Here is a 12,301-nt window from a genome sequence, read left to right as displayed (position 1 = left end):
CCCCTGAGCCCTGAGCTTCAGAAGATTCTTTGCTTCCTGTTCATAGATAGCAGAAGAGGCTGACCAGGATGAGGATGCTCCACCAGGCCGAGGTTTGCCCACAATGACTCGCCTACTTCCCAACAGTAGGCATCTAATGCTGGTCCTATCACACTTTGTAAATCCAGTCTTCAGAGTTCAAAGGAATGCAACAGTGAAAGACTTAGGTCATCTGTCACAGCAAAACCAAACCATTTATTTAAGCACTCTAGCACATGGTTTACTGTGGTAAAAGAGCACAGTGGTAGGCAGCGTTTCACAGTGGGCTCTGGCACCCTGTAATCACTGAGGAGCATAGACTCTTCTATACTTACAGCGACTTTGTATTCTTCAACTTTAAGGTGATCTAAAAAGTGATACATGTTTAAAGGAAACTGCATCTCCAATTGGGAAGTTGCATGTTTCCATGATCTAGTAATATACGAACTGATGGTTTCAGATACTGGGCAGCAACAATGAGTCACACTCCCTAGTCATTCATGGAGTAAAGGCAACTGCACAGACAACCCCTAGTTGTCCATGAAAGTAAGACAATACCACAGACCACCATGTTGCTCGACTAGGCTGTAGTGAAAGGCAGATGCGCTAAATACTCCAACTTACAATAGGTTCATTTGACTATAACACAATGAGTCTCCAACATGGGTCCAAAAATTAAAATAAAAGAGGGCTATTACTTTCCATTATCTAATACTTTTCTTTAACTTCTTGATATGATGTCTATCTTCACTGATTTCACTAGCATTCAAAGAAACCATCATGTAGGAAGGGAGGTTCACTGAAGACCAGAAGTCTGTACTAGTGATGAAGCCAGATGAGCTGTCCACAAGGCTCCTTCCAAGCCTTGATATTCTGTGATCCATTAGGTCTTGCTCCTCATTTAGCAGAGAAGTGGTCTGGGAGTTTGGGGGTTGGAAAGCCCACAGCAGTTTCCACAGATTCAGCAGCAGCAATTACATGGACCTTGATTGTTTCTATAGCTGAGAAACATCTCTGAGAGGAGTATAAATTAATAATCTGCCCCTGATGTGTATCTGAGTATGCCTATCAAGATTCAAATAAGCATTTAAATCAATAATGAATGCAAAATAAACTGGTTAAAAGGCGAATCAACCAGCCCAATGCAATTTTCCTGGTGTCATATGTTCTGTCTTTGTTTCACATTAATAGGAAAAGAAATTAAATATCAGCCTTGGGGATCTTTCCACTTTATCATCTTAATTACTCCAGCTGGATTGCTTAAATATTCTAGTCAGTCTGAGAAGAGATGGAGATAAGATTCATTTTCTTAGCTAGGATCATATGACAAGAAATCGGCAGGTGTTATAGATGAACTAACACAGCTACTGATTCTCTGAATTTTGAAGTTACAAATTCTCTGAATTTTGAACCAGTTGTGGGTGAGTCTATGTTATAGTCTTGAACAGCTACAAGTAACTGATGGTGTGTGTGTGTGTGTGTGTGTGTGTGTGTGCATGCGTGTGAGAGAGATGAATAATTGCAGAAGATCATGATTTTGAGAAGGACATAGGGGAGGTTGGCTTTCAGGTGACTGTACTCAGAAGTATATATTTTTAAAAAAAGCTTACATAAAACAAGTCCGTGCTCATGAGAATTTCACCAGGGTTCTTTAGCTATTCGGTAAACAAGCTGTCCACGTCTAGTTCAGTCAGCTGTTAGTCTATGAATATGACAATATCTAAGAATGAATGCACAGAATTTAACAAAAAAATGGCCAATCTCCAGAGAGATAATTAAGAAAACTCTGTTATGAAAGTTCCAGAGGAATGATGCCCTCTTCAGGCCTCTGCTGACATCAGACACACGTGTGGTACACAGGCATACATGCAAGCAAAATATGCAATACACATATTTTATTAAATTTAATTTAAAATCTATGTCAGCAATTGTCTGTCAGTTTCCACTTCTAATCCCACTCTCTTAAAGACTGATGTATAAAGGCTTATTTTCAACACACAATTGTAGTTTGGGCTGTAAGAACACCATATCTAATATCTACTAACAGATACACCTGCAATTTCCTTTTTCAATGTAACTTTTTAATTTCTGTGCATTCATTCTTAGATATTGTTATATTCATAGACTAACAGCTGACTGAACTAGACGTGGACAGCTTGTTTACCGAATAGCTAAAGAACCCTGGTGAAATTCTCATGAGCACGGACTTGTTTTATGTAAGCTTTTTTTAAAAATATATACTTCTGAGTACAGTCACCTGAAAGCCAGTAATTACAATAACTTAAAATTCTGAAATGAGTTAATAATGTATCACACTAATAAATCACATCCAAGGTATTATTTTTTTAAAGATTTATTCATTTATTATATATAAGCACACTGTAGTTGTCTTCAGACACACCAGAAGAGGGCATCAGATCTCTTTACAGATGGTTGTGAGCCACCATGTGGTTGCTGGGAATTGAACTCAGGACCTCTGGAAGAGTAGTCGGGTGCTCTTAACCGCTGAGCCATCTCTCCAGCCCCATCCAAGGTATTATTATCCTAGCAATATCAGAATCATTTTGTCAATCAACATAATTTATTACACTGATGATTCAAACTGATGATGTTAAAAACAGTATTGTCCCTCTAGAAGAAAAAAATGATTTTGTTAAAAATCAGCAATCATCTCCATTAAAACTCTCTAAAAATAAGAAATGAAATTTTTCTTAACATAATAAAAGACAGTTTTTCAGAGAACAGCTAACATCAAGTTGATGGTGAGACATTTTGCATAGTTAAGACAAAAATAAGCCCAGGATGAACACTGTTGCCTATGTTAGTCAACACTGGCAGGTAAATTTTTGCCAAAGAAATAGGTTAAAGAGAAAGCAAGCTTTAAAGATGAGAAACAAAAAATAAATTATCAAACCAGAGAACATAGGCTCAACTAATACTTCTCAACTTGTACATGTTGGGAGTAGTTCTTCATGATTAAATTATAGATTCACTCTTAACCTCAGAAGATTTCAGACTTGAGTTGCAAATTTTACGTTCCTAACTACCTTGGTTAAGGGATAAAAGCAGCAGACATTTGTACGTGAGTCAGTCACTATGGGTTCTCTGTAGCATGAGTTTTAAGTGTGCTATAGAAATGGGTCAAATGGTTAAATCAAGTTGATCGTTTCCATATAACACCAGGTTTTCCTGCTGAAGGACTCCTCATAACTTTTAGCATATTTCCCCAAGTCAGAATACTTTGGAAACAGTTTGGTGGATGGTGCTCCCAACATACCAGGCCACAGAGAACCTCCCCCACTGTCTTGTTTAAGATATCTCAGGGTGTCATTGTCCTGTGAGACATATTTGGGGAAACACGTCTGGATTTGTCCCTCATTTCACCAATAAATGATCATCTGAGGTCCAGAGATAAGAGGTGACTTGCTGGAGAACCTTAGGTGAACCCATAGAAAGGCAACTCAAAGTCTGACTCTGCTCATCCAGTCCTTGCTTGGCCTAGGTGTCCGCCTCACTCAGAAATGTTTCTGACATTATTTCCTCACAGGTCAGAAGACCAGGAGCCCCCAGTCAACATGCAAGTATTTCCTCCTGAGGCCTCTTCCTTAGCTTTCTTACCATGTCCCCAAATGGCCGCGCCTCTGTATATACACATGTCTGTGTCTCCTGCTTTCCTGTTCAATAGGACACCAGCCATTTTGGATGAGAAACCAACCATATGACCTTGTTTTACTTTAATCATCCCTCTGAAAAATCTACCATCAAATGAATCTATAAGGCTTCAGCATACAAACTGGGTGGCAACCAGCCCATAGCCATTTTTCAATGCCCACAACAGCCTCGAGTTCTCAGGTGCTGTACACATCTCATAGAGTCTACCAGATAGACTGCACAGCACACACTTACATTAGGATTTGTAACAGTAGCAAAATTACAATATGAAGAAGCAACAAAATAATATGAGGGACTACATTAAAGAGTCACGTCATTAGAAAGGCTGAGAGTCACTGTATTTGATCATGATCTCTTTCTACCTCCTAACCTATGAGGAACTTAAGAGCAGGGACTAGGTTGATATGACAATCAAATAGTTCAGCTCATAGAATTTGCTGAATACTTACAAAAGTGTGTTGAGCACACAGCTTGTGAAGTTAAGGGACCTTCTCATTCTATATAGCAGTGTGGTTCTTGAAACATATCTTGAGATAGAGATATTCAGTACCTTCCATGGTTTTGGTGAAAATTCAATAAGATCCATCCTTGGCAAACTGCCTAACTCATAAACAGAGCTCCATAAATGTTAATCGAATCTGTGGTTGTGTCTTCTCCCTAGATGTTCATAAAAACTAATTAATAATACTGATTGCAAAAGCTTATAATGAATTTGCAGTGTAAAAACAATAGAAATGAGGCAGCCTAACCCAGGCCACACAGGTGCAAGAAGGGTTTGCACTACCAATATTCGGTAAGGTTTATCAGACAGGTTGAAGCCAATTCTGCTTCTCGGCCAAGGACTCAGTTTCCTTTTGTTATGCTGTGGAGAGCACTGTGTACCCCACCTTTTTTTTTAGACAAACCGATGAACAACATACATCCTCCTGTGCCCTTTAAGGAATGGAATATAGCTTCAGTTGCGTTTTCTCGGGACACTCCCGGTGCTTCTGTTAGCAACAAACAGTGACAAACTTTGAAGTTATTCCAGGAAAAAGCTTCTTTTCTCATTTTTTGTTTTTCCTTCTTTAGTTTTGATCAGAGTGATCAAAGGTGAAAGATACCTGACTCAGGACATAGTGGAAAGCTCTGGAAGCTAGAACCCTGTCTGCTTCGTGTGTCAGAGCTATCTGATCTACCTCCCTAATAGAACTACATTGACAAAGCATTATGCAGCTCAACTCTCTTCATCAGTGACTCACGGCTCCTGTTGATGTCCTTCTAGATCCATCCCCAAGTTCACAGTGCAACTCCACTTCCTCTAGGCTGCTCCCAACCCATGACTGACAATACTGAGGTAACTAGTACAGCCCCACTTCTGTGAAGCATGGGGCTCTATTCCAGTGGGCATGGTTCAAGAAATCTTCATCAGACTTGCCAGAACTTTCATAAAACCATCATATAGTCTGAGGCTTTGTTTTGCCCAACACTCCTTTGTTATTTCATGAAAGTCCAACTTATTTCTTAGTTTGAAGGTTGTCTCTATTTCCCTCCATTGCTGACGTTTCATACAATCTGTCTCTTGCTTCTCTAAGTCCATGTTTTCTATTTTGCTCAGAAGACCTGAATTAACACACACACACACACACACACACACACACACACACACACACACGTTCTATAACTACAGTCAATATCCTTTCATTCATATGTGTTTGTGAGATCACTGAGACAAACTCCCAGCTGAGCCCCTGAGATGAGTAAAGCTAAGTTAGTATTGGCTAGGGTTGCCCATGGATCATGGTCAGATGCTGGCTTAGCTTCTCACGGAGTCACCTAGGATGAGTTCAGCTAGGAAGCCTCAGTTTGGAGACACACAACTCTCTACCCTCAGGTTTGTGCATGCAGTGTTCTCTGAAGAGGAAGGATTCTCTGGATTCTCGTGTTGTTGCCTTGAAACTAACATAAAATCCTGTGCAGTGTTTACTGCCAGTCCACACAAAACCAACTTTGACTTGTTTGAGGAAACAAACGCCACTTCCTACTGGGAATAGCTAGCTGGAAAGTTACGTTGCCAAAGGCAAAGGGATAGGGTCATGTAAGAAAGTTCAACCATCATATCAAGCATCCATCTCACATTCTGTTCCTCAGCCTTCCCCCAGATCCATGAGTCAAGTGTTATTTACACATCTGAGATGGCCTCTGGTCTAACCTCTAGTCAGCACATCCGCACTCTTGGCTGACATGACAGAAGCTTACTATGTCCTGGAGGAGAGCAAGCGGTAAACCGCGCCCTCCGGAGCTGCTTCTAGTTCTAAGCTTGCTCGGGAACTTGAAAAGCTTTGCTGGGTGCAATGAGTCTCTCTTCCCTGTTTGCTGTCACCTTACATCACCTTCAGCTCCAAGTGCTAAGAGAAACAGGCTACATAAGCATTTGAACTCGAGCACAGTTTTCCAAGGAGCAAACTGACAATTAGGACTAGGACCAGCATCAAAAAAGAGCAACCCAGCATGAAGCCTGTCTAATTAGTCATATGAGCAGAGAGCTTCCCCTCCACTTCCTCAACAGCCCACGCTTGTCAGATCTCATAGGGAACCTTTGCTCCCTGACACAGTATTGAAGGGGAATTAGGAACAGGTAGGTACGTGTTAAGACCATGAGTGTCCCTAGCTCACCAGTGAAATGTTCCTCCAAGAATGACACCTGGATTCCCCGGTTGTTGCTGGCACTGAGAGGTGAGCAATGTAAGTATACTACAGGAATGCACCAAGAAGAAACCCCAGCAGTCTGATGTTGGAACTTTTATACTTTGCCTCATGTTAATGAGAACCTGAGCAAGATGAAGAATTCAATATGAAGGCTAGACATGGGCTGTTAATCCCGGGCACTGGATTGTTGAGCTTCTGTGCTTGGTGATTCTTTTCATCTCCTTAAAAAGTCTGAGTGCCACCAAAGGTCACCAGGCTTGTCATCAGAAAAGATTAGGAGGGACATTTGTGCAGCACCTTGATGGGGCAGCTCTGGGTGTGGAAGAAACAATTCCCCTGTTTTTGAGAGTTCATTAAGAACCAGGTCTAGAGAAAGACAGACTTTGGAACAGTGTGTAACTTGCTATCGCCTGGGTTATACCAGCAGGATAGCCGTACCTTCCTCTGTGTGTCTGGGCATTTTCAGATTTGGCTTCAAACAAGTGCTATCTCTCTCTGCAGGTGATTCTCAACCCAAGGACACTGCGACTATGTGGTCATTAGTGTAATTTTAAGCACTTATTTCCCAATTTGGAGTTCAAGCCAACCTTGTAGAAAATGTCTATCTTTATTGAAACCACAAGCACACTTTAATTTTCTCATTTAATTATTAAGCAATATATACACATCATCCTAAGGCTTGGCAAGTGAGAGGGAAAACAGAAGCACTGCTTCCTCTGGGCTCCCTTCTCTTGCCAGCTGGTGAAGCCTTCTAACAAACCCCCTTCATCAATTTTTGCCCTCCATTAGTTAACTGTGTTGCAAACTCTTGATCACATTTTTTTTGAGATCTACAGGAAGCTCTTTCAGACAACAAGTCCACACTATCTCCCCATTCCTCTAACAGGCAATGTTTTGCTGTGACCATTTCCTCTCATGCCCACTTCACCTGTGGGCTCTCAAAGATGAAGACTAAGTTGTACAAATTGTGTAGCTTGGACAACTTTAGATCTTCATTCTATATTTGTGGGGGGGGAGGAGAGAAGGAGGGGGAGAGGGAAGGGGTGGGGGAAGAAAGGGGAGAGAGAGAGATTGAGAGAGAGAGAGAGAGAGAGAGAGAGAGAAAGAGAGAGAGAGAGAGTGCTAATTATGCTACAAAATACTAGAGCTGTGCATCAGGAAGCTTGTCCATGATACTTTTCATTATTTAGTGAAAGGTGGGTAGCCTGAACCTGCCTGCCGGAGAGGTTGATACCTAGGTGTTGACAGACTGTCATCAAGTTGTGGGTCAGCAGGAGCTCTCAGAGGAACATCTGAATGACCCTGAGAGATGTGCAGGACTTTCTGCATTTCAACCCTAATCCCTTCTTTTGGCCACTGAGGGTGATCCGTGCTTGGGATGGAACTTCTCAGAGATAAGCCTCACACAAGCCACTCCCATTAGACTATCAGCCTCAGGGCTCCAGGGCCTGCAATCTGGTGTCAGCCCCAGAGACTCTAATCAAATGTTCTTTGGAAAATCATGGATTGCCTCCTTAATCTGCAAATCTAATGACTCCTTGAGTGGTTGTCACTGCTGGACACTCCTTATGGGTTTGAAATGCCCTCTTCCCATTAACTTGTTCGTCCTTCGCTGTTCCTCTCCCTTAGAAACTTCAGCTCATGTGAATTCCAGTTTTTATTCCTGAAGAACTTTCTGTGGAGTGATGTACTTGAATATGCCTTTGTATGTGGAATATGTTAGCAATTAAAGAACGGATTAGGAATTCACACCTAAGTAGGAGGGATGGGATGGCTTTATGTGACAAGCACCTGTATATTGTCATTTAACCCCATACTGTATAGTAGCTGTTAAAATAATTTTTAAATCTTAGGAAAAAGTGGAGTATAAGATATGTGTAGCTAGAGAGATTTTATGGTCTCTAGTGCCTGAAAGGATAACAAACGCTTCTATTAAATATTAATTATTAGTTTACCTTTTTGCTTACCCTAAATCTACCCACACACGTTGTTGCTTGACATGGCCAGAGGGACATCATTATACCTATCTCAAATAGAATCTTATAGACAAGATACTTGTCCACGTGTGTGAGATCAGAATAGGGCCTTCCCAAGTGTCAGGAAGAGACAGTGGATGATTCGATGTTGTTGGTTTGTTTGTTTGTTTTAACATGTTTGATGTAAACATTTACTAGAAGTTTGCCTGGCACTCTGCATTTATTGTCCCTGCAATAGAATATTAAGCTCTGAGCTCGCCATGCTTTTCCAGCCAAAGTTCCAAACAAGATCACAACTGTCCCAGCAGTGCCTTACAGAGCAGGTACCAATTTCTGTCTTAGTTAGGTTTTTCATTTGGCTTAGTTTTATCACTGTGAAGGGACAGCATAGTCAAGGCAAAAAGAGAGCTCTTAATTGAGGGCTTGCTTACTGCTTCAGAGAGTTAGCCCATTGCCATGGCAGGGAGTGTGCCAAGCACAGGGCTGAGAGCTGTATCCTGATTCACAAGCAGGAGCGAGAGGGAGCAGGTGTTGGAGAGACTATACCTGGCATGGGAGTCTGAAACCTCAAAGTTTACTCCTGTGACAAACTTCCTCCAACAAGGCCATACTTTCTAATCCTTGCCTGACAGCTCATCAGTTGGGAATTACATATACAGATATATGAGCCAGTGTCACTCAAACCACCACACCATGGATAAACACTGTGACCAAAAGTAACCCGGAGAGGAAAGGCTTCCAGCATCCAGTCCATCATGAAGGGAAGTTAGGATAGGAGCTCAGTATAGGAACCCAGAGGTGAGAACTGAAACAAAGGCCATGGAGAAATGCTGCTCATTGACTTCTTTCCCAAGGCTTACTCAGCTTATCTTGTTGTTTGTTTGTTTTAAATTCTGGGACAACACTACCCACCGTGAGCCCGCCCCTTCCACATCAACCATTAGTCAACAAAATGCCCTACACACTTACATACAGGCCTAACTGATGGGGCCGTGTCTCTCCTGAGGCTTCATTTCCTTGAGGATTCCAGCTCATGTGAAGTTGACGAAGGAGACCAACCAGTGTAGCACTCATAACCACTCTGCCACCTCTCCAGCCCCCAGGATGGTGCATTCAAGAAATCCATGTTAGCAATTGTCTGTAAATCTAAAAACAATTCTCTTTCAAAACCAGTGGGAGGGTTTTCAAAATTGTTTCTCATCAGATCTTAAGCACTGGAGGTACTAAATGAAGCTCTTCAAGTGAACGAAAGACTAGAACCTCAGCGCAGAGGCGAGGGCTCTGAAAAAGCGTGTCTGAAAAGTGCATTTTTTTTTTATGGCATTAGCAACAATACTGTTTTCTGTGGTCTGTATCATACATGAAGTAAAACATATGGTAACATGTTGGGAACTGAGTACATGGAGTCCAAACATTATAAGTGTTTGTGTTGTTTAGGAAGATCTCAGAGCTGGCAGGAGAGGGAACCCCAAGGGTGCCCAGCATGTAATGGCAGCAAGATGACTTTAATTAAAGAAATCTTAACTATTGCTGGAGTGAATCACTAATTAGAAGCTGCTGAATCCCGGGGCCTGGAGAGATGGCTCAGTGGTTAAGAGCACTGACTGTTCTTCCAGAGGTTCTGAGTTCAAATCCCAGCAACCACATGGTGGCTCACAACCATCTGTAATGGGATCCTATGCCCTCTTCTGGTGTCTAAAGACAGTTACAACATACTTGTGTGTGTATGTGTGTGTGTGTGTGTGTGTGTGTGTGTGTGTGTGTGTGTGTGTTTAAAAAGCTGCTGCATCTAACCTTTACGGAAAGGATAATGATGTCAAATCCTGTGGCTGTGGTATGGGTCAGTGACTTCAAATGCTGCTGAAAAGCTAACACACTGACATTCTAAGATCAGGAATGTGCATGTGTGTGTGTGTGTGTGTGTGTGTGTGTGTGTGTGTGTGTGTGTGTGTACACATGTGGAATCCAGAAGTCAGCATAGGAAACTTTCTTTGATTACTGTCACATGATTCTTTTGAGACAAGGTCAACCACCTGACCAAAAGCTCATGGATTCAGCCAGTCTGGCCCAGTCAGCAAGGCCCAGGGATCTCCTGTCTCTGCCTCCTCAGTGTCAAGATGACAGGCACAGCAGCCCTGTAGTCCTTTTGTGTCCTGGAGATCCAAACTCGTGTCCTCACGCTTGCAAAGCCAGCAATTGACTGATAGAGCCATCTCTCCAGCCTCCAGGGTCAGTAATGTAAATCTCAGATCAAGGCACATCAGCCATCAGATAAACTAGACCATCACAACAGCAGCCGTAAGGTTTATAATTACTAACAGCCAAGGACAGATATCGTTACATGGCTGTCAACTTGACAAACCCAGGATCCTTAAACCAACAGAGAAGCAGGTCTGATTGCTACAAGTACTCACTAAAACTCGCTAATCAGACTTAAATATAATTGTTCTGGGTTGATAAAAGTTGAGTGCAGCCTCAGCAAATCTATTATTCTAATGTTAATACCATCTTCCCTTATGAAAGCTCATTTCACAGCAAGATCTGTATTTTCATCAAGACAATCCCAATCCCCTCATTTCCTCTAGATTTATAGCTAGCCAGATCTCATCTATTCTGTGGAAATGCAGTTTATCCACTTTGCAATTTTAAAGTAATCAATTATTTTTAATTATTCATTTTAAGCCTTTTAGTCACCTTACAAAATAATACATATCATTGTAGCATTTAATACCTTATGCTGCTGTACTTGGCTCATATCCAGCCACTATATTCTCTTATGCTTTCCCCACTTCTGGTGGTCCTCCACATTTCCCCAGAGAGTCCCCTCTTATGAACGGGAAGAGTCAGGTCTGGGGTGTGCTGAGCAGTAAGTTTCTGATCCTTAGTCCCACAGGTTTTTAGCCACTTCCCTCCTTATCTGTGAAATGTAAACAGACCCCAGAATCATCTGGCTTTTGTTTCAGAACAACAGGCCTTGGAGGATCTAAGGTGGTTCTTTGCTCCCATGTAGTGAAAGACAGAACTAGTAATTAGCCTCATGCAAGGCCTTAGTTAAAGTGGGCAATCTCCCTTTCAAGAGGACCAGCCTCTTAGGCCAGCCACATGATTTATTCTAAGAGGTCTAGTGGGGTCTTACTCTCAGGTTTCTTGCACTCTACCTCCTTTTAAACCAAGAAGCTAATCATCCTGCATTACAGTAAGCATCGATTAAGCTATGCCTCTCTTGGGCATATACCCAAAAGATGCCCCAACATATAAAAAAGACACGTGCTCCACTATGTTCATCACAGCCTTATTTATAATAGCCAGAAGCTGGAAAGAACCCAGATGCCCTTCAACAGAGGAATGGATACAGAAAATGTGGTACATCTACACAATGGAATATTACTCAGCTATCAAAAACAACGACTTTATGAAATTCTTAGGCAAATGGTTGGAACTGGAAAACATCATCCTGAGTGAGCTAACCCAATCACAGAAAGACATACATGGTATGCACTCATTGATAAGTGGCTATTAGCCCAAATGCTTAAATTACCCTAGATGCCTAGAACAAATGAAACTCAAGACGGATGATCAAAATGTGAATGCTTCACTCCTTCTTTAAAAGGGGAACAAGAATACCCTTGGCAGGGAAGAGAGAGGCAAAGATTAAAACAGAGACTGAAGGAACACCCATTCAGAGCCTGCCCCACATGTGGCCCATACATATACAGCCACCCAATTAGACAAGATGGATGAAGCAAAGAAGTGCAGACCGACAGGAGCCGGATGTAGATCGCTCCTGAGAGACACAGCCAGAATACAGCAAATACAGAGGCGAATGCCAGCAGCAAACCACTGAACTGAGAATAGAACCCCCGTTGAAGGAATCAGAGAAAGAACTGGAAGAGCTTGAAGGGGCTCGAGACCCCATAAGAACAACAATGCCAAGCAACCAGAGCTTC

Source organism: Rattus norvegicus, chromosome 8 (assembly GCF_036323735.1).
Source record: "Rattus norvegicus strain BN/NHsdMcwi chromosome 8, GRCr8, whole genome shotgun sequence".
NCBI lineage: Eukaryota > Metazoa > Chordata > Mammalia > Rodentia > Muridae > Rattus > Rattus norvegicus.
The sequence above is the reverse complement of the archived record's forward strand: the minus strand, read 5'-3'. Positions refer to the sequence as shown.